This window comes from Phascolarctos cinereus, unplaced genomic scaffold, assembly GCF_003287225.1.
Source record: "Phascolarctos cinereus isolate Bilbo 61053 unplaced genomic scaffold, phaCin_HiC Scaffold_5;HRSCAF=322, whole genome shotgun sequence".
Lineage (NCBI taxonomy): Eukaryota > Metazoa > Chordata > Mammalia > Diprotodontia > Phascolarctidae > Phascolarctos > Phascolarctos cinereus.
This window is the reverse complement of record NW_027555958.1, coordinates 149,730,062-149,756,297: the sequence shown is the minus strand read 5'-3', so window position 1 is coordinate 149,756,297 and position 26,236 is coordinate 149,730,062. Positions and strand designations below refer to the sequence as shown.

General features: G+C 37.7%; 1 protein-coding gene across 1 annotated transcript in view; it reads left to right on the top strand.

Annotated features, from left to right (window-relative positions):
• Positions 1-26,236, top strand: part of SLC16A10 (solute carrier family 16 member 10) — a 139,775-nt gene that overhangs the window by 13,305 nt on the left and 100,234 nt on the right. The gene's annotated exons all lie outside the window — the stretch shown is intronic.

Below are 26,236 nucleotides of genomic sequence, written 5' to 3'. Positions count from 1 at the left end.
TTACCTCCTTTTCATCTAAACATCAGATTTCTTATTAATTCAGTTAAATGTTGTATAAGCTTTTCGTTTGGTCGATTTGTGTTATCATGTTGTTGCTTTATTTTGAGTTTTAGTCCACTAAACTCTTTACCGCATGTATTGTACTTCTCAGGTAGATATTTTTGAACCAGAATGAAAGATTTAAAATTTAATAGAGATAAATGTAAACTTGTTCATTTTTGTATATTAACTAGCCTGTAGATAATTTTTTGTCTCCATGTTGTGATTTCATGTGATTTTAGTTATGCACTTAACTATGTCTCCCAGCTTTATGTCATTGACATATTTGATCAGTATGTTATCTATAGCTTCCAGTTCATCGAACAGAAAGAGTAGAAGATAGAACCCTAAGACACTCCATTAGGAAAATTTCCCTAGGTTGCCATGGATCTTTTAGCCAACATTTTTTGGATGTAGCTGTCCAACCAGTTATGAATTGGGTAGAATTAATTGTAGAATTCTGTTAGGAATGTTTGGCAGTACTAGTATAGTATCTGCCAAGCAGAACTGATTTGACCATATTTTGGTCTGTCATGAATAGTAGGAGGTGAATACTGTTTCATATAGTTTGTACCCAGGATGTGATGGAGAACTCTCTGAGAGAAGTCAAACTGACGACAATTTCCTACCTATGAGGCTTTATGAGGAGACATAATCTAATGTCAAAAGGAACTTAGAAAGCATTACTAGGGATTTTGAACTTCTGAGCAAGAAACTGAATACCTTAGGGCCTCAGGTCATATTCTCAATCACTACTACTAGTAGAGACTAGAAAGGGCTTCTGAAAAGACAGGCAAATTAGGGAAGTGATTAGTTAGCTAATTAAGAATCTGTAAATGGAATTTATTTTAGAATACTGCTGGAAATGCAGCAATCATGCAGTCTGGGACAAGACAGCTATCTAGCATGAGTAAAAATATATTTGCCTGAATGGTTATGAATCTCATCATGAAGGCTGTAAATTAAAAAAGAGAAAGTGAGGGAGAAAATGTCCCATATCATAGGGAGAGTAGCAGGTACATTTCATATAGATATCCCTTTTGATTTTTATAACAACTCACTGAAGTAGGTGAAGCAGATTTTTTTTCAAACAAAAGGAAGTGAAACCTAGAGAGTTTAAATGACTTGCCCCAAATCACATACTCATTCCAGATGAAGAATAAATTGTTAACAAGATGGGCAGAGATCTAGGGAAGATTGACAGTTTTTGAAAATTGTGTAGTCCATTTTTGCAAATATACTAAATTGTACCAATAACTTTCTAAAAGGGAAGCTAGTAAAAAAGAAGAGATTGGATATGAAAACAATTCAGGCAACAAGCTGTATTGAGACCATTGAAGTTTGTTAATACAACTAAATTTAGCTCAATTTCATTTTCAACATAGTTCTTTTGGTCTGGTGACAGATTTTTTTCCTTAACATTTAAAAATTTCATGCTGTTTAATTGCCCTTTCCCTTAGCTTTGATTGCAGTTGCAATTTTAAATGGAAGAAGCTCAAAGGATTCACATTTATTAATGATTATTTAAACAAAGGCATTCCACAAGGGGAATTAAAGTTTTAGTGCCCATGGGGGCAGAGGGATGCCTATGTTTATTCTACAGTGCTTTTGTACTACTCTGTTTCAGAAAGAATAACTTCTGTGGGACAACTTCTTGGAAATATTGGCACATTTGGAAAGTACATTTACTATTCTTTTAATTTCAATATTAATTTCTTAATAGTGGAATATTAGTCTTATGGAACACATTAAGAAGCAGAATGCTTTGTAGGTGTTGTTGGAGTGGGATTTGAGTGTGGATGGTGTTGAATGGGACCTGTTGGTTCAGTGAATCATTCGGGTCCAGCTAAGAGTGATGCTCAACACACGATATTTATTATAATGGCAGATGTAAATGCCTAAGACCAGGTATCATGTTGGGTAAGACAGCTCAGAGCTGTCCATACTTAGAGGAGTACAGGAAGGTCCCATCAAGCTTTGGGCAAAGCTGGGTTACTGCTACCTCTGGGTAGACATTGCTCCTGAGGAGGGAAAGCCACAGACTATGTGTCAAGGGTACTCTATCACCCCATTAAGGTTACTGGCAAAGCCAGATGATGGCTCTTCTTGGGCAGAGTAAGTGGCCTTCCCCATCCTGCTAGCTAGCTAGCCTCAGTGACCAAGCTGGCTAGTCTGCTCTGGCTAAGGCTGCTTGACCAGTGGACAGATTTTTATACAATTTTAAAAGGGTAACTGTGTGTAAGGGGAGGGGCTAAAGGTTTATCTGGAGTGCATAGACATGGTGAGATCAGCCAGTGCCTTGGCCCCAACTGAGCCTATATGAAACTTATATATTCAACTATATGAAACCTATGCCTATTAGAGTATGACTATGCTAAACTTATATGCTTCTTTATATTAAGAAAGTAGGTGGGCACATACCTTGTGGTTACATACACACATAATATGGTAGTTTTAGGAATGTAGCTAAGTTGAGGAAACAGCTGACATGACAATGTCCTCTGCTATACCCATTGCTCTGCTCTTCATCTCCATAGTCCAGGCTTCATAGACGTTTTCTTCTACCTGGTTGCTTTTAGTGGGGCCGAGTCATAGGTTTCACAATGGTTGTACTGTTCTACTCTCTCTCTTTTATTTTGTTTTATTTATTTTATTGTCCCTGCAATCAGAAGGAGATATACTCCTCTCCCAGCTCTGCATTTGACTCTCCATACTTCTCCTCACTCCGGCAGCCTTCTCATCCAGAATATCCTTTTACCCTGATTGCTCCCATCTTCTGATTAGTGAGTTCCTTTTGGAATCTCCATTTTGAGGAAGTGTTTAGGTCAGGTTTTCTCATTCCTCCTTTTTTGACTATGCTCCTGTCTTTGGTTTCTTTTCTCTCTGCTTCACCGTGGTGTCATGTAGGTGCCTTCTTCCTCAACTTTTCTGATCCCTTTTATTTGTTGTTTCCCTCCTTAAAAGGTAAAGCTTCTAAGGATGGGGACAAGCTTTATTTTTGCTTGTATTTATATTCCCAGTGCTTAGGACAGTGCCTGGTACATATAAGTGCTTAATAAATGCTTATTGATTTGACAATGTGTTAAAGAAAAAATCTTAGTACTACATTCTGCATTTTAGGCACAATTCTTATCAATGTATCATTTTAAATCTAGCCATCTCTAATTTAGAGAAGCATCCAAACTAGCATGGAGAACCTCCTACCCCCACCCCCATGCCTTTAGACATCTTTCTAACAAGATAATTTGAAATAACATTTACAGGAATCTTAGATAAGGAAAATGTCAAAATACATTTTGGATTAACATTCTACTCCATCTAATAGAGCAATAATCACTTACTCTAAAGCTACAATAATCACTTACTCTAAAGCTACTTAATTCTTTCTTTGACCAAAGGGACTTCTCTTTCAGTTATGCTATAATCTTTTTAAAATGGGGAAACAGAATACCCTCATTAGGTTCTATTTTATTCTATATGTGCTTTATTCTATTTCCTATTCTAATCCTTTTTGTTATTCAGTCATTTTTCAGTTGTGTCTGACTCAATGTGACCACATTTGGGTTTTCTTGGCAAAGATACTAGAGTGGTTTGCCATTTTCTTTGCCAGATCATTTTACAGATGAAGAAACTGAGGCAAACAGGGTTAAGTGACTGGCCCAGGGTCGCACAGCTAGTAAGTGTCTGAGGCCAGGTTTGAACTCAGGAAGATGAGTTTTCCTTACTCCAGATCTGGCACTGGTTGGCCTACCTGCCCTTTCTATTCCTTCATGAATGGAAAAGGCTACGATCTTAATTAGACTTGAGTTTTTTTTTTTAAATTTTGTTTTATTTTTTGCTTTGGTTACATTCCTCCTGCTCTTAGCTTTTATTCTTGACCTTTTAAACTCTTCCCTAAAAGGAAGAGTGAAGAAAGGACTTTAGACTGGATAAATGTTCATTTCTTAATATTTTCAGTTGAACAAAAGTGGAAGTTTTTAATATGATTCCACAAATGAAAAGAGCCTTGAATCTGGCGTCAGAGGACTTGGGATCTACCTAACTTTGTCAACTGTGTGATCTTGGGTAAGCCACTTAACATCACTAGATTTCATTCTCCTTATCTGTAAAATGAGGGGATTAAGGTTAGAATAGAAGGCTGCTGAAGTGCCTCTTAGCTCTAGGTCTCTGATCCCTGTTCTCTATGGAATAAATTGAAGTATACATTTGGCTTGGTGCAAATAATGGAATATAACTTACTAGATTTAAGATGATATGCTTTCATGTCTAGCATTTAAAAAAAAATCAAGACTAAGATATTGAATATTGAACTCGGTCACTGGAAACTCAAAACAGGCATTGGAGAACTGGGCAAATGTTGCAGAATTTTCAAAATCAAATAGAATTTCATTGCTGTAAACTCTAAAAGATTATATTTGGAAAACTACAAAGATAAGTACAGGGAATTTCAAATCTTTAATAAGTAATTCCTGTTTAAAAATCCTCACATCACAGTGGTCTTTAATGTTCTGTTGATCATTTTAGTAAGACAAAAGGCCCTCTGAACCACTTTCCCCCATTATTTCTACTTGCCACAAGGGGAAAACAAAATCTTCAGAAGTATTGTTGGACCTCATATTTTTTTGGGAAAGATGTTGATAAACTGGAGAGTATTCAGAAATGGGGGATAACAGTGGTGAGGGGACTTGAGTTTATGCCACATGTGAAGTTTGGTTGAAGGCAATAAATGCTTAGACTGGAGAAGAAAAGGCCTATGGGATATAATAGCTGTTTCCAAGAACTGGTAAGGTTGTTCTGTGGAATATGGATGAGACATTACAGGGAGGCAAATTTAGGCTTGATATCAAGAAAAACTTCCAAAGAATCCGACTTATCCTAACTAGAATGAATAGCTTCAGGATATAATGGATTTTCCTTCTCGCTGGAATTATTATTATTATTATTATTATTATTATTATTATTATTTTTTTTTTTTGTCTAGGCGGTGGGGTTAAGCGATTTGCCCAGGGTCCGCACAGCTAGTAAATGTTATATGTGTGAGGTCAGATTTGAACTCAGGTCCTCTGAATCCAGGGCTGGGTGCTCTATCCACTGTGCCACCTAGCTGCCCCAAAGAATGCTTTTTTTTTTTGGGGGGGGGAGGCCAGGCAATGGGATTAAGTGACCTACCCAGGGTCACACCGCTGGTAAGTGTTTTGTGTCTGAAGCTGTATTTGGACTTAGGTCCTCCTGAATCCAGGGCCGGTGCTCTATCCACTTCACCACCTAGCTGCCCCATCTTGCTGGAATTCTTCAAGCAAAAGATGGACAAACACTTATTTGGACAATTAGAGGGGATACTTTTTGTGAATTGAACTGGATGACTGCTGAGGTCTTTTACAGCTCTAAAATTCTGTAATTTTTGAAGATCTGCCCTGATAGATAAAAAAATGCTAAGGCTATGCTAACTTTTTTTTGGTTCTTAATTTTTAAATTGCAATGTAAATTAAAACATAAATACTATAATATATAGTGTAAATAAATTAAAAAACCTGTAGTACAGAATTTTCTGTGAGGCTTGTATTTTAGATCATCCTGAGAATCATTTTATTCTTTGGATCACAGTTAAAGAACTGTTTTTCTTTATTGTTTTAAGAATGAATGATTGAATAAGAAGTTTATTAAGTGCTTACTGTGTGTACTGTGCTAAGCACTGAGAATACAGATAGAAAAGTAAGATGGTCTCTGCTCTGCAGGAGTTCATATTCTAATGGTGGAGACAACATAAATGAAAACTTTCAACTGTGAGTCTAATGGGAAGGTTTCATAGTCCTTAGAGGGCAGCAACAAAGCAGATGATAATACCTCTTCTTTATTATCATTTCCACTGAAAAAAATGATATGTTTCTGATGTTGATATTTGACAGTACCAAAGATTTTAGTGACAAGAATTTACTTTTCTAGGTTTTCAGTAAATGTGGCCGTCACACTTGCAGAACACTGACCAGACTGCATCCCCCAAACTATTGCTTCTCTATATAACAGCTGAGGGCACTGAGCTGGAAGCATAGTTATTTCCAAGGTTCTTGGGCTTAGAATCCTGGGCTGTTTCCATCTGGGTTTAAGGGGAGGTGGTGGTCAGGGTGGTGGTAGTAGTTTGACTTGCCTGATCAACGCTGCTTCCTTTCTCTCCCTCAGAGTGCTTGTTGCTTCAGCTAAGTTGCTTCCTTGTCTTGTGAGTGGTGAGTTGGTTGGCAGTTTTGGGGGATAGCTGATGTCTTTCCAAGAGTTGCTTCCCTGGTTGTTAGGTGAAGGCTAGATTGAAAGCAACATTGATGGCCTGGGCTGTACTGCCACTCCTGGGACTTTTGTGCTCGTTGATCTATTGGTTGTCACTGGTAGCAGTTGTTGCTGGTATGATGAGGAAAGGTGGACCCCTTCTTCACAATGATGAGAAGTGATGATGATTATAATAACAATCAATACTATATAAATAGGCTGGATAATACTATAGTCAGAAATTAAGTTGGAAAGGACAGAAAATAGTTAATTCTCCAGAACAGCAGTGAAATCTTCCTCTGAAAATCATTATTAAGTGAATAATACAGTATAAGGGCTTGTTAACTTAAATTCCACTGATTTGGAATGTATAATGATTTACCTTAGGCTTGGTTTGAAGTTTACTGTTACGCTACATGGTTGGTGATAGGCAGAGAGATAGGATGGAAAGAAGATTTTCTAAACAAATAATAGTGTAAGGAAAATTATTTAAGGAGAATATTTAACCAAGTTAAGAGAAGAAACTATTTCTAAGCACTTAGGAACAGTTACATTTGGTCATTATAAACACTAATCCCACTTAAGGAGGAATGAATTCCAGTGACAGGTCTCCATATAATGAAGGAATAATTTCATTACTAGAGATAGAAATGAGATAAAAGGAACAGAGAGGCTTTCTAGGGCAGGGATTTTCTTTCCTTCCAAGCAAGGTAGATTGCCTACCCCCCCATGGCCTGCCTTGAGCAGTACTTCCTGTACTGGAAGCCATTACACTGCTTCCTCCCAGGCTTATAGGATTTAGAGCTAGAAGGAACCTTTAAAGATGATCTTCTAGATTCAAGGCAATTGGGGTTAAGTGACTTGTCCAGGGTCACACAGCTAGTAAATGTCAAGCGTCTGGTCTGAGGCTAGATTTGAACTCAGGTCCTTCTGACTCCAAGGCCAGAGCTCTATCCACTGCGCCACCTAGTTGCCTGATCTTTTAGTTTTGTCCCACCATTCTACCTACAGTTGAGAGAGCTGACAAGTTAAGTAATTTGCCTAAGGTCAAATAAGTATTTTTGGGGGGCAGCTACATGGCACAGAGCACAGAGCTTTGGGCTTAGAGTTAGGAAAACTCATTTTCCTGAGTTCAGCTCTGGCCTTAGACATTTACTGGCTCTGGGCAAGTCACTTGACCTTGTTTGCTTCATTTTCCCCATCTGTAAAATCAGTTAGAAAAGGAAATGGCAAACCACTCCAGTATCTTTCCCAGGAAAACCCCAATTGGGGGTCATAAAGAGTCAGATATGACAGAAACGACTAAACAACAACAAGATGGTAAGTGTTAGAGCCAGAATTCAAAGCCAGAGTTCCCCCCATGCTTGTCATTGGCCCAAACAGCAGGGAGAACAGATTTCTTAGAATCCTAAAATGTTAGAACTGGAACACAACCAGCCTGTTATACCTGGGGACCCCATTCTTTTGTCCTGAGCCCTAGGACTAGGCTCTCTGGTGCCCCCTTCTGGTTTTTCATTGCCACCACCTCCCCATTAAAATTGAGTTCCCTATTGTGGGAGAGGATGGATTTTTTTCTTTTTGTCTGTGCCCTATTTCCAGTCATCCTGTGCTATATCTTGCCACTGGGCCCAGATGGCTCCGGAGGAGAGAGTGACGCTGGTGACATTGCACAGCCCTGAGTCACTTAAATCCAATTCTCTTGCAAGTCATGACATCTTCTTCCTGATGTCATGATCCTCTTTGAGAACGAAGGGCAAACAAGACTGCCTACTCTGAGCACTTTAGGGGAAATTGGTGAGGGTTTACCAAAGGGAAAATTTAGATACAGAAATTTTAATTTATTCCTGGTTCAATATTTAGTCAGTTATCATTTATTAAGTACTTATTGTATTCCAGGCACTGTACTGAGTGCTGGAGATACAAAGAAAGTTTAAAACAAAACAAAACAGTCTTTCCACGTTAAGTAAGTGAATCAGCTACTTCATCAAATATGAACATGTTTAAAATAGCTAACTTTTTTCTTTTATTTTTAGCTTTTTTGGTGAGGCGATTGGGGTTAAATGACTTGCCCAGGGTCACATAGCTAGTAAGTGTTAAGTGTCTGAGGCTGGATTTGAACTCAGGTCCTCCGGACTCCAAGGCCAGAGCTCTATTCACTGTGCCATCTAGCTGCCTCCCCCTTCTCTCTCCCCCCACTAACTTTTAAAAATGTGTAGTTTGCTATTCCACTCATTTTAATTATCGAAGAAAAGATACTAAGTATAATGAAGGTCTCTATGTAGGCCCAGTGAGGAATTCTAAAATGCATTATGAAAGATGATGTAGGGTCATAGTCATAGTATCACAAATCTGCAGCTGGAAGAATCTCTAGAAGTCATTTAGGCCAGATGAGAAAACAGACCCAGAGACTCATCTAGCACGAAGCTTGGGCCATAGTCAGTACTTAAATGCTTGTGGATTGCTTGACCCTTCTGCGCACAAGTGCACACACTGTCAAGTGCAAAGAACACTGGACTTGAAGTTGGGGTACTGTGAGTTTTATTTCTAGTACTGTATACACACATGCACACACACACACACACATACACACACTCATGTATATAACTACCTGGCTAGCCTACAGCAAACCACTTTAATTTTTCTATATCTTGGTTGTGTACTTACCTTACAGGGCATTTATGAGGACCAGATAAGTATTAATAGGTGCAAATATGCCTAAGAAAGTATTATCCAGAGTGTTGCATGATTATAAGTGTATAACCTATATCGAATTGCTTGCCTTCTCAATAAGGGTGGGTGGGGAGGGAGGAAGGGAGAGGATTTGGAACTCAAGGTTTTAAAAACAAATGTTAAAAATTATTTTTACACACAACTGGGAAATAAGATATACAGGCAAAGGGGTATAGAAATCTATCCTTCCCTAAAGGAAAATAGAAGGGGAAGGGGATAAGAGAAGGGGGAGTGATAGAAAGGAGGGCAGATTGGAAGAAGGTATATTGAGAATGCATGCCATCTTGAGGTGGGGGGAGAGGAGAGATGGGGAGAAAATTTGGAACCCAAAATCTTGTGGAAGTGAATGTTGAAAACTAAAAATAAATAAATTAATTAATAAAAAAGAAAGTATTGTCCAGGAGAAAGTTTTTAATTTTTTGTTATTTACAGGGAAAATGCCCTTATTTGTGCTTTCCATTACACATATGTAGATGTACTCATCTGTTGCTGCCCTGAGTTACCAGAACTTTCTGTTCCAAATTGCCCTCATGTGATTGAAGTCCAACCAAAGGTGCTGAAAGTTTAGTGACCTTTTAGAAAATGAACCAGTAAATGCAGGGGGTGGATGAGAGAGAAATGGAAGAGAAGAAGTGATTCCTTTTTTTTTTTTAAACCAACACTTACTGGATTGCTTGACCATCCTTATTGATTTGTTTTCATTTATGAGTACTGTAGTCAGCCATATTTAACTTTAAAACATCTTTTTTAAATATGTTTTCTTGTTAACATGTGAAATGCAATGAATTGACACAGTTTGGGTAAATATGATTGTTAAAAGATTTTGGAAGCAGGACAAAAGAGTATTGCCTACTTAAGAAAATGTTTCAACTCCCACTCTCCTAACATGCTTACATAAGAGTGAGAGGAGCGTGTGTTTTTTTTTTTCAAATTGAATGAATTTTGAAACTTTTTGGACATATCAGGGGTCACTTACTAGAGAGCAAAATGAATTTTTGTTGGTTTATTTTTATCTCGGGTTCGTTAAAGTACAATAGAAAGAAAGTTGGATTTGAAGTCAGAAGACCTGGGTTTAAATCCTGGTTCTACAGAACACTGACTACCTATGTGACTTTGGGTAAGTCAGGTAACTTCTCCAGGCCTCAGTTTCCTAATTTATAGAATGAGGGGATTAGACCAAATGACTTTTAAAGGCTCTTCTAGGTCTAGATTTATAATCTTAAGCAATATTTTAGTAAAATGTAAGCTCATTGAGGGCAGAGGCTGTTTTATTGTCTTAGTATGCACAGCATATGAAGACTTCCTGGTGGAATGGGTGGGTGAGGACAGTTTGTTCCAGTGGCCATGAAGGCAAGCTGAAGCAGGTGCTGTGGAGCGCTTAGAGTTTGATCAGACATCAAAGACACCAAGCTCATCCACTGCATCCCTGGTCATCTCTAATTGTCTTGACTTTTGTCTTGCCATTGGACTTTGATGACTGGAAGAGGGAGGCTGATGATTTTGTGCAACTCTTCCTCACTTAAATGCTATTCACATACGAGTCAAGACATCACCCTGTGATGTCATTAGTCCTCTTTCAAAATGAAGAACAAACAACAACAATCTAGCTTGGCACGTAGCAGTCAATGTAAGTCTAATATTTACTTAATTGAATTAAATTTCATTGTCCTATATACCAACAAGGCTAGAGCTCTGGGCCTGGAGTCAGGAAGACCTGAGTTTAAATCCAGCCTCAGACACTTACTAGCTGTGTGACTCTGGGCAAGTCACTTAACCCTGTTTGCTTCAGTTTCCTCCTCCGTAAAATGAACTGGAGAAGGAAATGACAAATCACTTCAGTATCTTTGCCAAGAAAACTCCAAATGGGGTCACAGAGAGTCCTACATGATTAAAAAAAGACTGAACAATAACAACAAACACTAGCAACTAGTTGGTTTTATAGGTAATTTATTATTGCCTTTGCTCAAGTATCAGTTAATGGTTTTCTGTTACTTGAATTTAGGGGATAAAAACCAAGCCTTTTAAAAAGTTAGAATATTATGGGTTTCTTTTTTGCCAGGAAGGAAATCTGGCAAAAGTAATCCTTAATCCAATTATATATCTTCTTTCTCTAATTCGTCATGATGACCAATTGTCTAGCAGGAACTGAGAATAGTAATCTTTGAGCAAAAAGTCAAGGTGATCTAATTCTCATTATTTATGGTCACTTAAGAGGATAAATGAATCATTGGTCACTAATCTTTGAATAATTACTCTGTTGAGCTGGAAATCTCCTTAGTTCTTCTACCAACTCTCATAGAATTACTTTCTAAAACTGTCAAAACTGATAAATTATTGTAAGCTTAATTATAAATGATTGGAAATGTAGCCTTAAGCTTTTGTTTCCTTTGTAACATTTTTTTCTAAGTCTGGAATAAAAGGGGTACACACCATTATTTAAGGCAATAAACAAGTATGACTCGGGCAAAGCTTCCAGTAAAGCCCTCTGTCTAACTTTGAATGAAGTACATAGTGTGTGTGTGTGTGTGTGTGTATTTTTAGTTATTAAAAATGGATAACATAAAATTGATTTGTCTGTGGACTTGGAATAGAGAAGTCTCTTGGTGGATTGGGGGCTCCTTTGATTTTTCTATTAAAAATGTATTTCATTCCATCAACAAGTATTAATTAAAAACAGTCAAAAGGTAACTAGATTTGGAATGGAGGTCCTGGTTTTGAGTCCCTGCACTACCATTTCACTTCTCTTAGAACCTCAGTTTCTTCATCTGTGAAATAAGGGGGTTGAATCCATAAAGTCCCTTTTTTAAAGCTGTAAATCAATGGAACCTATTATACCGTGTGCTTAGCACCAGTGAATGTTTTAGGAAATGATGAAAAAAGTTAATGCAGTGAAGGTAAATTGTGCCCTCAAGGACTTCATAGACTTTTCTAGTTTTCATTAGGCTAAAACATTTATGAAAGGCCAGTAGCTGTCATTTACCTTGATTGCATAGAGGTGTTTGCATTATTAAAGGAGCAAGAGAGACGCAGTGGACCTCAGTGAAATTCCTTACTCCAAGAGGTGCTTTGCTTTTAATAAAAATAGCTAAAAATGTGTCAACTTATTATTTAAAATATAGCAGAGGCACACAGCTCTCTATTCTCTCATATGGAATGACAAGGTCTTTGGAAGGAATACAGAATTTCTCAACCTACAGTTTAAAGCCAGTAGAAAAGAATCTTTAGTTATTACTCATTGGAAGAGGCAGAATCTGGAGACATAAATGGGACACTGATCTCCTTGTATCTCAAACCTGAGCTAGATTTTTGTGGTTTGGAGAAGAAGGCAGAGCTGTACTTGCATATTTTCTCCCCTGTACTTGCATTTAAGAGTAATGAAGCACTTACCCCTTGTAAGAAGTTAATAAATCTCTCAACTTAAGAAGGGAAAAGTAACAGTTAGTCAAAGTTAATGCTTAGTGCCAGAATTTAAAACAGAGAGTTCACAGATACCTGGCAAATGCTGGCAACTGATGGCTATTTATTTGTCCTTTTTTGGTCTTTGAAGATATTGATTTCTTCCCTCAATCCACCCCACTACTGGAAGGCTATATAAACATGTATAAGTTATCAGCAGGCTGTTTGTTTGCAATGGACTTCAGGCATAATACAATGAGCTTCTGGACCAATTTCACACAGCTCTGTTTCTGGTCAGATGTCTTAAAGGAGAACTATATTCCTCTTTGTTATGGCCTGGATATATGGCAATGAATAACTCTTAATTGGAAAATTCCTGAATTTTAAAGACTAGATTTATCTTATCAAGGCATAGTATGGAAAAAAGTTCCTGGGAAAAGCAAGAGAAGATACTAGAGCAAGGCTCTTGGAATGAAGAGAGCTTTACTATCTAGAAAGGAGTAATTTTTTGACAAAGAATTCCTGAGAATATAACCACTTAAACTAAAACAGGCAGGCAGAGTGTCACTTCAGATTTGTCTTATTCCTGTGATATTTCTTTGATATTTGTCAAATAAGACATTTGTAAAGTACCTAAGCACAGTTTCTAGCACATGGTAGGCACTTCCCATTTGTGATCCATATATAGTAGGAATTGGCATGTGTGCACCTCTGATTGCATCTCTCCACATGGAGATGCTGAATAGCCTATTTCTGGGAGAGTTGTGATGACATGTAATGGAAATGCTTTGAAGACGCATTGAAGCATGCATAGATATTATATATAACTGGTTCTCATCTGTGACCATATGATTGGGGAAACTGTTTTGATTGGCCGTATAGCTAGATTTGGAGCGGTATTCTAAAGAACCTTTATGAATTGCCTCAGCAATTCATTCTATTTGACTGCTTCCTTTTGATGGGTCTCCTTGATTCCTTCACTCCTGTCTCCAGTGACAGACAATACTTTAAGGGGAGTGGCCACAAGCCCTCTTCTTTCAGAGGCTTTGTGGCCCTATGAATTTAGACCTGGATTCTTCCTTTTCTTGGTGTTCTTTTTCATGTTAAGTGAAGGGAGAGTGGTGTCAGAGTTTTGTAGGCAATTCAGGATTGATGCCCTCCAGGAACCTGTCCAGTGGTAAGTGAGACAAGGACTCATCTGGCAGTAACGCTGCATTTAGATCTGAACTTGGTGGGGCCAATACTGTTGAGAAACTGAGCTAAGTTTAAGCTTGCCCTCCTAAGACACTGAGGTGGGATAGGGAAGAGCACAGCCTTTGGGGTCAGTGTGCCTGCTTTTGTTATTGATGTATCTTCAAAGTAAACATCCTTTTGTGAAAGTTAATTGATGTTAGGTGGTTAAATGGATCTTGGGTGCTAGTCACTGGCACCTAATTGGGGGAGACTCACTCAGTGCATATTTAAACCAATGACCTTAGAACTCTGTGGTCCCCCACAGATTCTGGCTCTAGGATTGTGGGCCAGAATGTACTTACTACACATAAAATAACTATGAAAATGGATTTGTATTTCCATTTCTTTAGTGAATTTTGACTTTATGTAAATTCATGTGTGATATTCTCACTTGAATAACTCAAGTGGAGAAAAGTCATAAGGGAAAAATTATTTAATGTATCAGAATCTCACTGTTGTCCATATTTTAGAGGTATAAACAGGTATTTTTTTTCAGAGGCAAGCGCACGTGTACGTGTGTGTGTGTGTGTGTGTGTGTGTGTGTGTGTGTGTGTGTATTCTGGAAAGTAAGGAAATGATTAGTAGCTTATAACAAGTTTAGTTCTGGCATGCCTTTAAGGTGCTTAAGATTTCTAACAAACAGCTATTTCAGTCAAGGGCCTTTATGATGTATTTAACCAGTTTTGCAGAACTGAGAATTCTTTTACAAGAAATGCTTGATAAATTTATACCAGTTAGCCAGTAAGTGTCTTTTTATATTTTAATGCTGAAGAGAATTAATTTTACTATGGTCTTTCTGATTGGGATTATATAAAATAAATAAAGTTAATTCAGTTTATAGAAGCATGTCACATTCCAGTGTGTAGTTAATTAGTAGGAATACAGAGTTGGCAGAAGTTACATGTAAAGTTTAGAGGCTGTTAGAGTTAATTAGATTAACTTGATAGAAAGTGAATTAATCAAATTTGAGACATGAAAGAATTTTAAACTAATTTGTGTTCAAATTTCCTTTACTTCTCCTGTATCAGCACATAACAAACACATTTGCTTGTGAATCCTTGGGCCAGAGTGGGTTTTATAATTATATTTTCAAGTTTGGGGGAAAAACAGAAAATAGCTGGGGCCGGTTTTTTAAGTCTCAAGTACATATTCATATGTTTAAAAATAATGTATTAGATTAAAAAAAACCCCTGCTGTCTGTTGAATATTATGCTTATTTTATGTATTGAATCTGGATTTTCCTCAGTATTGGAATGAATAATGCCATATATTTGTATACTGCTTTTAATTTTTCAAGATACTGGAGTGTAGCCAAGATGACGGAGTAAAAGCAGTGACTTGCTTGAACTATCCCCCAAACCCCTCCAAATACCTGTAAAAAATGACTAAACAAATTCTAGAGCAGCAGAACCCATGAAAAGAGTGAAACCAATTTCCAGCCCAAGACAACGTGGAAGGTTGACAGGAAAGGTTTGTTGTACCAGGCTGGGAGAAGAGTGCAGTTCAGTGTGGGCTGCCCAGGCACACAGGGGCCCAGCAAACCTGGAGCAGGCCTCAGGAGACTGAATCAAGGCGAACTGTGGTGGTTTCCAGACATCTCAACCCACAAATGCCAAAGACAACTCAGAAGGTCAGTGGGAAAGGTCTGTGGGACCTGGGTGAGATTAGTGCAGTCCAGCCCTGGCCCTAGTGCAGCCCTGAGGTGGCGACCACAGCGGCAGTGGCTGCTTCCAGAGCTCTTGGCCCATAGACAGTGGATCAAGTGGCTGATCAGAGGGGGATTGCAGGGATCTCTTTGCTGGTACTGAGGCAGAATTCTCTTGTTTTACCAGTGCTTGGATCTGGGTCACAGTCCTGGGTGGTGGTCCTGGGGCAAGGAGGAGTGCTGATGTGGTGGAGCATGTGGCTGCAGTGAAGAGAGAATCCTCCTAGTTCCAAGGCAGAAAAGAGTACTTGTGGTTACTCATAGACCAGAGCACAGTCCAGGAAAGGACTGAATACCTCTTCTTTGATCATCCCATATTGGGAGAACTGAAAATTTACAGGTCCCTGGAAGTCTCTCTGAAAACACATGCACAAAACCCTTGAAACTTGGCACAGTGCACCCTCCACACTGGAAGCAGAATCCTACCTTAACAAAGAGTTTAAAAGTCAAGTAATTGGCTGGGAAAATGAGCAAGCAGCGCAAAAAGAGTCAGACTATATTATCTTACTTTGGTGACAAAGATCAAAACATACCACCAGAAGAAGACAACAAAGTTAAAGCTCCTATATCCAAAGCCTCAAAGAAAAAATATGAATTGGTCCTAGGCCATGGAAGAGCTCAAAAAGGATTTTGAGAAGCAAGTAAGAGAAGTAGAGGAAAAACTGGGAAGAGAAATGAGAGTGATGCAAGAAAATCATGAAAAACAAGTGGACAGCTTGCTAAAGGAGACTTCAAAAATGCTGAAGAAAATAACACCTTAAAAAATAGTCTAACCCAAATGGCAAAAGAGGTCCAAAAAGCCAGTGAGGAGAAGAATGCCTTCAAAAGCAGAATTGGCCAAATGGAAAAGGAAGTCCAAAAGCTCACTGAAGAAAATAATTCCTGAAAAATTAGAATGGAGCAAATGGAAGCTAATGACTCTTTGAGAAATCAAAATTAGAAAACAAAACCAAAAGAATGAAAAAATAGAAGAGAATGTGAAATATCTCATTGGAAAAAGAACTGACCTAGAAAATAGATACAGGAGAGATTATTTCAAAAATTATTGGAGTACCTGAAAGCCATGATGAAAAAGAGAGCCTAGACATCATCTTTCAAGAAATTATCAAGGAAAACTGCCCTAATATTCTAGAAACAGAGGGTAAAATAGAAATGGAAGGAATCTACTGATCACCTCCTGAAAGAGATCCCCAAAGGAAAACTCCTAGGAATATTATAGCCAAATTCCAGAGTTCCCAGGTCGAGGAGAAAATACAGCCAGAAAGCAGCCAGAAAGAAACAATTTTAAGTACTGTGGACACACAATCAGGATTACACAAGATTTAGCAGCTTTTACATTAAGGGATCAGAGGGCTTAGAATATGATATTCACATTCAATTGGATATGGAAATCTATCTAACCCTACAGGAAAATAGGGGGAAAAAGAATAAGAGACAGGGGGGATGATAGAAGGGAGGGCAGATTGGGGGAGGGGATAATCAGAAGCAAACACTTTTGAGGAGGGTTAGGGCCAAAGGAGACAATAGAATAAGCAGGAGAGCAGGATGGGATGGAGGGAATTATAGTTAGTATTTCACAACATGACTATTGTGGAAGTGTTTTGCATGACTACACATGTATAACCTATATTGAATTGCTTGCCTTTTCAATGAGGGTGTGTGGGGAGGGAGAAATTGTTTTTACATGCAACTTGGAAATAAGATATATAGACAGTGGGGTATAGAAATCTACCCTGCCCTACAGGAAAATAGAAGGGGAAGGGGATAAGAGAAGGGGAGGGGTGATAGAAGAGAGGGCAGATTGGAAGAAGGGGTTTTCAGAATGCATGCCATCTTCGGGTGGGGGAGGGAAGAGATGGGGAGAAAATTTGGAACTCAAAATCTTGTGGAAGTGAATGTTGAAAACTAAAAATAAATAAATTAAAAAATTTTCATGATACTTTCAGTAAATACTCAAGGAAAGAAGGTGTACACACAGAAGAGTAATAATTATTCAGGGCAAAAGTGTCAAATGAATGGTCTTATGACAATTCTGTGAAGTAGATACTATTAGTATTACTTTCCCCATTTTATATATAAGGAAACCAAGATTCAGAGTCTTGTACTCTATTCATTAACTTGTCAGAGCTGAGATTTTTTACACAGATTTCTAGTGATTCTAAATCCAGAAGTCTTTCCACTATGGCACTCTACCTTATAGTAAAATTACGTGTTCAGACAAATGCCAGTGTGTCACACTGATATAAGAGTTAACTCATCCTCCTCCCAAATGCAGCACATTCTCTTAGATTAGATTTTGTGCACATTAGTCCTCTTAGCAGAAATGTTAGAAAATAATAGATTGCTCTTGTTAGTTGTAAAATAAACAACTATCTAGTCAGCATCAGCTTGGATAGTATGGACATAGAAGAGAGAAAATATTCCAAATGTTTCTCCTTCCCTTCTTTGCAGAGACTGAGGGACCACAGGCATGGAACATTGCAGCCCTGGTTGAAGTGTTAATTTATTGTTAAGTACTTGTTGGGTAGCCTGGAGTTGCATAGTTGGAATGAAGGTGGTGTAAAATCCAAAATATCATTTTAAAACTAAGAATTTTATTCCAACATTTTTCCTTTGTCTTCAAGAGCTAAGTAATTAACATTCAATTAGAAGGTTTGCTATGTGAAGAGAGGATTTTTTTTTTTAACCCCAGGCAGCTGGGGCTTCAGTAATGTGAGTATCTTACATTTTGGCTGGGCCATCTTCAAGTTCTGGTAAAGTAATATAACCTTCCATGGGAATTCTTATATCAGACAATTGAGAGCTTGCATGAAAATAGGGAAGTCTTAGGCACGTGTCTTAAATTCACTTTTCACCCTTACTGTAGCCTTTCCCACTCCTTCAATCTTTTCTATTGTCCTAAAAGGCTGTAATTTAAAAAAAACCCCATTCCTTTAAAGCTACATTTGTATTGCTATCTTTGTTACATTGCCTAAGTTTCCCCTTTATGTTCCTCCCCTTTCCCATCCCAAAGAGCCATCCCATATATCAAAGAATTCTTAAAAAATGAAAAAGTGTAAGAGAAAAAAATTGGCAAAATCAATCAATATATCTTTAAAAAATCTGATATATTCAGTGTTCCACATATGTGGACCCCCTGCCCCCTACACCTGCAAAGGAGATGGGGGAGGTGTCACCTCATATCTCTTCTTTAGGTGCAAACTTGTTCTTTGTGATTTTGCAACATCCATTTTCAATTATTTCGTGGTTGCTGTTCTTTCCACTTAAATTTTTGAAGTCATTGAATATATTGTTTTCTTGGCTCCACTTACCCCATCTTGCATCAGTTCATATAAGTCTTTCCATGTCTCTCTATATTCATCGTATTATTTCTTATGGCACAATATAATTCCATTATATCTACTTTGTTACCAATTCTTTGCTACCACAAGAAACAACACTACAAATGTTTTTGTGTATATGGAAAGTGGGAACAATTGTTGGTTTTTCTGTTACCATATTTAATATTTCACAAAAGTAACTTCACCATGGAATACAATAAACTAAGACATCACCTTACTCTAAATAATAGATGACTTGATGCTTCACATTTTATAGAGTTCTTTCCTTGCATTTCTGATCTAGCTAGTTCTCTAGAGAAGTATGTATGATTCTGCATATTTTCCTACAGAGATATATAGCTGGCTAAATTCCAAAAGTGCACCTGATTTTAATTAGTCCACTAACCTTAACATCAGACGTCAATTACATATATATGTTCAGAAAGGTCATCATTTCAGGGGGAATTAGGGTTACATTTATGATTTGGCTTAAGAAAAGATCATAGATCATGTTTCCTGTAGTTGGTCCCTGAATCTCCTCTCATGTGTTTGACTGGTCTTTATGCTTAGCCTAATTTCTTGTCTTGGTAAAGAGCTAGATCCTTTCTTTCTACTGTATTGGTCCTTTGCTGCCTCTCATAGTTAATATTAAATAAGTTAAATTTTGGTCAGTTTTGAATGTTGTTAGCTAGAAGATATTTAAGTTTTATTCCTTTTAAAAAAATGTTTTTTTGGCTAGGCAGTGGGGTTAAGTGACTTGCCCGGGGTCACACAGCTAGTTAAGAGTTACGTGTCTGAGTCCAAATTTGAACTCTGGTCCTCCTGACTCCAGGGTCAGCGCTTTATCCACTGTGCCACTTAGCTGTCCCTTAAGTTTTATTTCTTCAACTGAATTAATCTGTTTCCTTGCCTTTATATTTCTGCCCATTTCTTCAGTTTGATACAAAATCCTATTCCCTAAGGTCTCATGCACTTTATCAAAGTTTGCTAGAAGGGACCTCTGGCCATCTAGTCTATCCACATCATTTTGTAGGCCAGAAACTGAAGCCAAAGGAGTGAGCCAAATAACTTGACTAAGATCATACAGGTAATAAATGGCAGAGGTGGAATTTGAACCTAGATTACTGCTTTGTACCAAAGATATACATAATGACTTTCTAGTTGCTGATGGAAAATGAAATGATATTTGTTTTACTGGGGACAGTCTTTCAAACTGTGCCTTCTACCTATTGTTGTTGTTGTTCAGCCATATCCGATTTTTCCTGATGTCCATGGGGTTTTCTTGGCAAACATACTGGAGTGATTTGCCATTTCCTTCTCCACTGGATTAAGGCAAAGAGATTAGGTGACTTGCCCAGGGTCAAACAGCTAGTGTCTGAGGCTGAATTTGAATTCAGTTCTTCCTACTCCAGGCCCAGCACTCTCTCCACTGAGCCAACTAGCTGCCTCCTATCGGCAGTGTGTATATTGATTGTAGGTTCTGCCTGGCAGAAAAAGTTGCATTAGTACAATTACCTAGAAATCTGAAATAAAACTGGTAGGAGGATCAAAGCGAGAGCAACTTGATTGGCTTAAACTTTTGTGCAACGGGATAAATAAAAGCTTTGACTGCTCTTGGTTTTATAAATATTTGGTTATTTATTTTAAAGCTATTTGTTTGCAATAAATGCCATTAACATCTTTTACAGAGCCAGAGGGACTTTCTGACCCTGACCTAATAGAATCTTAAATGTCATTCAGATGGAGGACTGCTTGTTGTTGCTCAGTCCTAGCCACCTCTTTGTGACCCTATTTGGAATTTTGTTGGCAAAGATACTGGAGTGGTTTGCCCAACGAGGATACTAAGGCAAACAGGGCTAAATGACTTGCTCAGGGTTATACAGCTGGAAGTGTCTGAGGCTGGATTTGAACTCAGGTCTTCTTGATTCCAGGCCTATTGTACAGCTCTGTCATACCACTAAGCTGCCGTAGAGGGCTACTTCCTTCTGCTTAACTGGTCTTAATTTTGGCTGTGCTATTCTTCACTTGTGATTGTTGTAGGGTTTTAGAATGAGTTGGAGCTTTAAGATTAACTAATTCAGTCCCCTTCTTTTACAGATAAGAAAATTTGAAGACTAGAGAGAGACTTGTCCAGCTAGCGGGTTTTGTCTAATAATTGTTATATGTCAGTGTGGGATTTGGAGTGAAGTTCTTAAAGCTTAAGATAATAGCTGTAGAGGGGCCAGTGGACAAGAAAGGAGAAAGGTGGAAGGATGGACAAAAAGAAAAAAAGGAGCCAAAGAAGGAATAAGGAAGAAATGAGACCCAGCGAGAGAGATTTCTATAGCACTACCTTGTCAGGAAGGACAAGAAGTTAAACTTGATGGGTGTATCTTGTTAGGTAACAGGGAAGCTTAAAGTGATAATAGACTTGTTCTGATTTGCTCCACAGGCCAGAACTATGACTGCTGGATGGAAGTTGCAGAGGTTGGATTTAGGCTTGATATGAGGGGGAAAGCTCCCAATAAGTTTTAGCTCTCCCAAAATAAAATGGACTACCTTGAAAGGAAATGGGGCTTTCCTCTCACTAGAAGTCTTAAAGGATGATTGGGTAGCTACTTAAGGGGAATGTTGTAAAGGGGATGCTTTTTCAGGTGCAGATTGGACTAGGTCTTCTCTAAGGTCCTTCCTAGCTCTGAGATTTCTGTGATTCTAATGGTAGAAACATCTTTACTTAAGGTTGGGAAGAAAGAAACTTCTCTTTCTTCCATTTTTCTCATCTGGATCACACCATGGAGTGATGAAGGATATTTGTTGGTCTAGATCCTGCCTATAGGCTGTGATTCACTGAACCCTGCTTTAGGACAATGTTTTCAGCCAGTGCCTGTGCATCTGTTGGTTGGATGACCATTTGCTAGAGTTGTTGTAGAAGGGATTTTTGTGGGGGGGGGTGTGAAGGGGGAGGTTGTACCAGATACTGTGGCCCTTTCCTATATTCCAAGTCTTGACTTCTGTCCTCCTTACTTTCCTCCCTGCTTTCTACATTTCAGCAACACTGGTCTATTTGTAATCCCTCAAATATGACGCTCTGTCTCATTTCCCTTCTTTGTGCCTTTTTACAAGTCAGTCAGGCAAAATAAGCACATCTACTATGTGCCAGATACTGTGCTAAGTACTAGCGATATGAAGAAAGGCAAAAGACAGTTTATCTTCAAGGAGTTTATAATCTAATGGGAGAGATAGTCAAACAAATATATACAAATAAGATATATGCAAGATAAATAGGAAATAATCAACAGAGAATAGGCAATAAAATTGAAAGGGATTGGGAGTGACTTCCTGTAGAAGGTGAGATTTTAATTGTGATTTGAAGGCAGCCAGGGAAGACAGGAAGCAGAGATGAGGAGGGAGAGTATTTAAGGCATGCAGGACAGTCAGAGAAAATATCTGGAGCCAAGAGATGGAGAGTCTTGTCTGTGAAACAGACTGGACTGAATAGGTGGTAGGGTAATAGTGGTGGGGGTCTGCGTTATAAAGGGCTTTGAATACCAAAGAAAGGATTTATGTTTGATTCTGGACATGAGATGGTGCCATCAGAGTTTATTGAGTAGGGGAGTGATGTGTGATGTGATCCAACCTATCTTTGGGAAAATCGTTTTAATGGCTGAGTCTTGGAGCATGGACTAGACTGAGAAGAGACTTGTGGCAGGCAGACCCACCAAGCACTGGCTGTCCCTCATGCCTGGAATGCTCCATTCCATCTATTCTCCCATTAAACATGTGCTTCTTGAGGGCAGAGATTATTTTTGTGTTTCTTTGTATTCCCAGAGATTAGCACAGTACTTCTTTCTAAGAAACCAGTGTAATAGCACTTATCTCCTGAGACTCTGGTACTACAGTTATCCCTTCCATATCACAATTTCCCCATTGCAGTTTCGATATATTATAGTTTGGCACAAAAAATTAAATGGGAATTTTGGGGAAGTTTTGTGGAAGCGACAGATGACACATGAAGGCCAGCAGATGACACAGAGCCCATGACCGATACTTAACTGAAATTTTACAATAAGGTACTGTGGACACCCCATAAAAGAAAAAGAAAACATTCAGACTTCTTTTCTGTCATGAAGGAAGGGCCAAAAATTTTTTATGTGGATTATCCAGATTCAGAGGGCACCACGCCCTTAACCCCCAAGATGTGGAAGGGATAACTATAGTTGATGCTCTGCCATTAATTTACAATTGTAAGCAAGTCTTTTCAGCTCTTTATTTTAGTGTGCTTATCTGTAAAATGGGAATAATATTAGTCCTTTGTGAAAATACTTTGTAAAAGCAAAAGACCAATTCCTTGAATTCAAGATATACACATAAAACTATATTTTTGTGTGTGTGTGTGTGTGTGTGTTAATGACAATCAAAACAAGTTCAGTTCTCTGAATCTCATAGTATTCTTTTTTGATAGCTTTGGTCCTGTACTCTATTGCAGTGTTATCACTATTCATTTATCAAATGTGACAAGATACTGATTGAAACTCAGGCTCTTAGGATGTTAGAACTAGAATAGATCTTAAAGATACCATTTGGTACAGCCCTCTCATTTTGTGCTTTGTCAAGTTGTATAAGTGAAAATTTTACTTCAGACAGGATTCTTTTTATTCAGAATTTAGAGCTAGAGGGGGGATCCTTAGAAGCCATCTAGCCCAACTCCTGCTTTTACAGACTGATCTTCATGGAGGCAAAGTGTCTTCGGTATAAGCAGCAGAAGCAGAATTTGAACTCAGGTTCTTTGATTCCAACTCTAGCACTCTTTCATTTCCACTAGTCTTATTCCCATCATGATTCTGGACAATAGTCACTTTCTATCTTTTTCTCAAAATAACTTCACTCTAGTGCTGCTTGTGAGTTTCTTGTACAGATGGCTTACATTAAAAAGCAAAGCCCATCATTCACCCATGACAATGGAAGGGCTTATTCATTCTTAAAAAGAAAAAAAAAGACAGTAGCTGCTTTGTTTATTCACTAAACAAATGATGATTTTTCAAAGAATCAGAGTAAGAAAAAAATTAGTTAAGTGTAAAAAGGGATATAGAAACTTACCACTAAAGAATAGTTTTCGTTTTTTTCTTTCTTTTCCCACCCTCCACTCCCTGGCCCAAGACACCTGTTTTTACCTTAAATGGAGTAAAAGTTTCTTTATGTTTCATCTTGTTTTATAACCTCACATATTAGAATGAGTAGTTAGCTTATTCAGGCTTCTCAGAAACTTAGTGCATTAGGACTGTCCTGATTAACCTCAATTATTAATTACGTTGTAGACATAGAAGGTGCAGGAAGTTAAGGCTGAATCTATATTAACCTGAAAGCCTCTTTTTTTTTTTATATGTCATTGATGTTTATTTACTGGTTGAATAAATCATTTACTTAATTATATTATTGCCTCCTATGCATAAATATAGAACTTAGACTGGATAATATAATTATGACTGACTTCCTACAAACTCCTATCAAAAGCACCTTTTCCCTAACTTATTTTGCCTTCTTTGTTAAAGTAATCTGTGTCATCAGTGTCCTCTACCTTTCTAGTAGCCAAAATATTCTCTGTTTACTAGTAGTAAAAAGTAATACTGGGTGTCATTTCAAAATTCCTTATCAAAAGAATGTGTTGAAAGTGTCTCTCTGTCATGAAGTTTCTTGATTGAGTTATGGGGTAGATTTGAGTGCTTATTCTTCCCAATTTTAATACTTTATTTTTTAATATTTTCAATTAAAATTTTCAATTAAAAATTTTAATTTTAATGCTTTAATACTGAAATTAAGGAGTGTTAAATACCTTAGTAGTGAGACATGGTGGTGGTCATAGTGCCTCAGTCACAGTAATGTCTATGGTACGAACATGTATTTTGCATGAAACAGAATACAAATATAATTGTTATGTAATTAAATGTGGTGAGCATTCATCAGTGCTAAATTTAATAGTAACATTTATGGAACAAACTTTTAAAATGTAACCCATATGTTAATGGAACACAAAGAGAATGGATTCAGTCTTGTAAATTTATCCATAGTAAGGTCTTTATATGGCTTGTGGTTTGTCTCTGGGACTGAATTTGACTCTTTTCTAGTATTTTCAAGTCCACTAACCTACAAGCAACTCAGTAATTCTCTGTGCTTGATGAGCTATAGCACGCCTGTTCCTGCTTTGCCTGCAACTACCTCTAAATTATTAATTGGGAAGATAATATGGTGTAATGGAAAGGACTCTGGCTTGAGTCAGACCTGAATTCTAGTCCCATCTCAGCTAGCGATTAGACCTAGCCATATCAGTTAAACTCACTGAACCTCAGTTTCTGTTTTTGTAAAAAACAAAAACGAGGCAGTTGGAGATGTTCTCTAAGGTCCTTTCTTGCCTAAATATGTTATTATTTTAAGAATTAAGGTGCAATTCCTCCCAGGATTATTTACATTTTAAAATATCCATTTTAAATGAAAAGTGTCACATATTCTTGATAGGTATAATCACTATGTTGGTTGCTTTTGCTAACTTTCTTTATTATAAGGTAGGGTATTATAGGGGAAGGAGCACACTAGGAAATGACTGGTATGATAATGCCACAAAGGGCATCCATAAAACTTATCAAAGAAAAGGCACCCACTTTAAGTTAATATTGTAGAGAGATATCATTAGTAGGCTGGTGGGAGTATTTCCCCAGATGTCTCTGACTGAGCCTTTGAAGTATAGAGGGTAGGAAATAAAAGAGAATAAAGCTACTAGAGAAGAAAAGTAATAGATAAAATTACTGTTAAGTGACTAAAATCCATCTTCTGCTGCTATATATTTTAGAATAAAAGCCAATTTGGTCTACTTTTAAATCCTGCACAGCATAGTGGAAAGAGACTACAATTTGAGAGTTTGTCTGGCTTTGAGTTGCAGACATACTTCAAACACTCACTCTAGCAGCCTTGGCCAAGCTGTCCTTGTCCTTGTCCTCTGCCCCTCAGTTTTTCCATTTTTCTTTCCAGTTTTTTTATTATGAATTTAATCTTGCACAAACATTTTAGCATACAAAGATGAAAAAAGAATTGAACTTAACTTCTATTATAGTTTGTTTTGGGGGAAGTATATATTACATTTAATATTAAGGCAATAAAATTGCGCATTTATTTTAAACTTTTTCTTCAGTATATTTTAAAAATATTTTATTGCTGTTCTTAAACAAATATTGTAACTCTATCAATTCTAATTGCCATTTCATAGAAGCCCTCTCCCTGCTTCTCTCTTTTAGCTGTAGGTGAATCATTTAATAGTGATTCTTAGAGATGCTTACATCTAGTGAGTGAATCCAGAAGATTTATTTTCCATTTGACATAAACTTACTTCCCTATTTGGTGACTATTTCCTGTCAGAGAAATACTACTGCTGTAACCAGTCACTTCTCCCTTTCTCTTTGGCAAAACCTATTCACATTTTATCACATTATTTCAGCACTGGAAGTGACCTCAGAGAGTATCTAGTCCAATCTGTAGCCGTACAAAAATCTTCTCACAGCATCACTGACAAATGGGCGTCCAGAAGAAC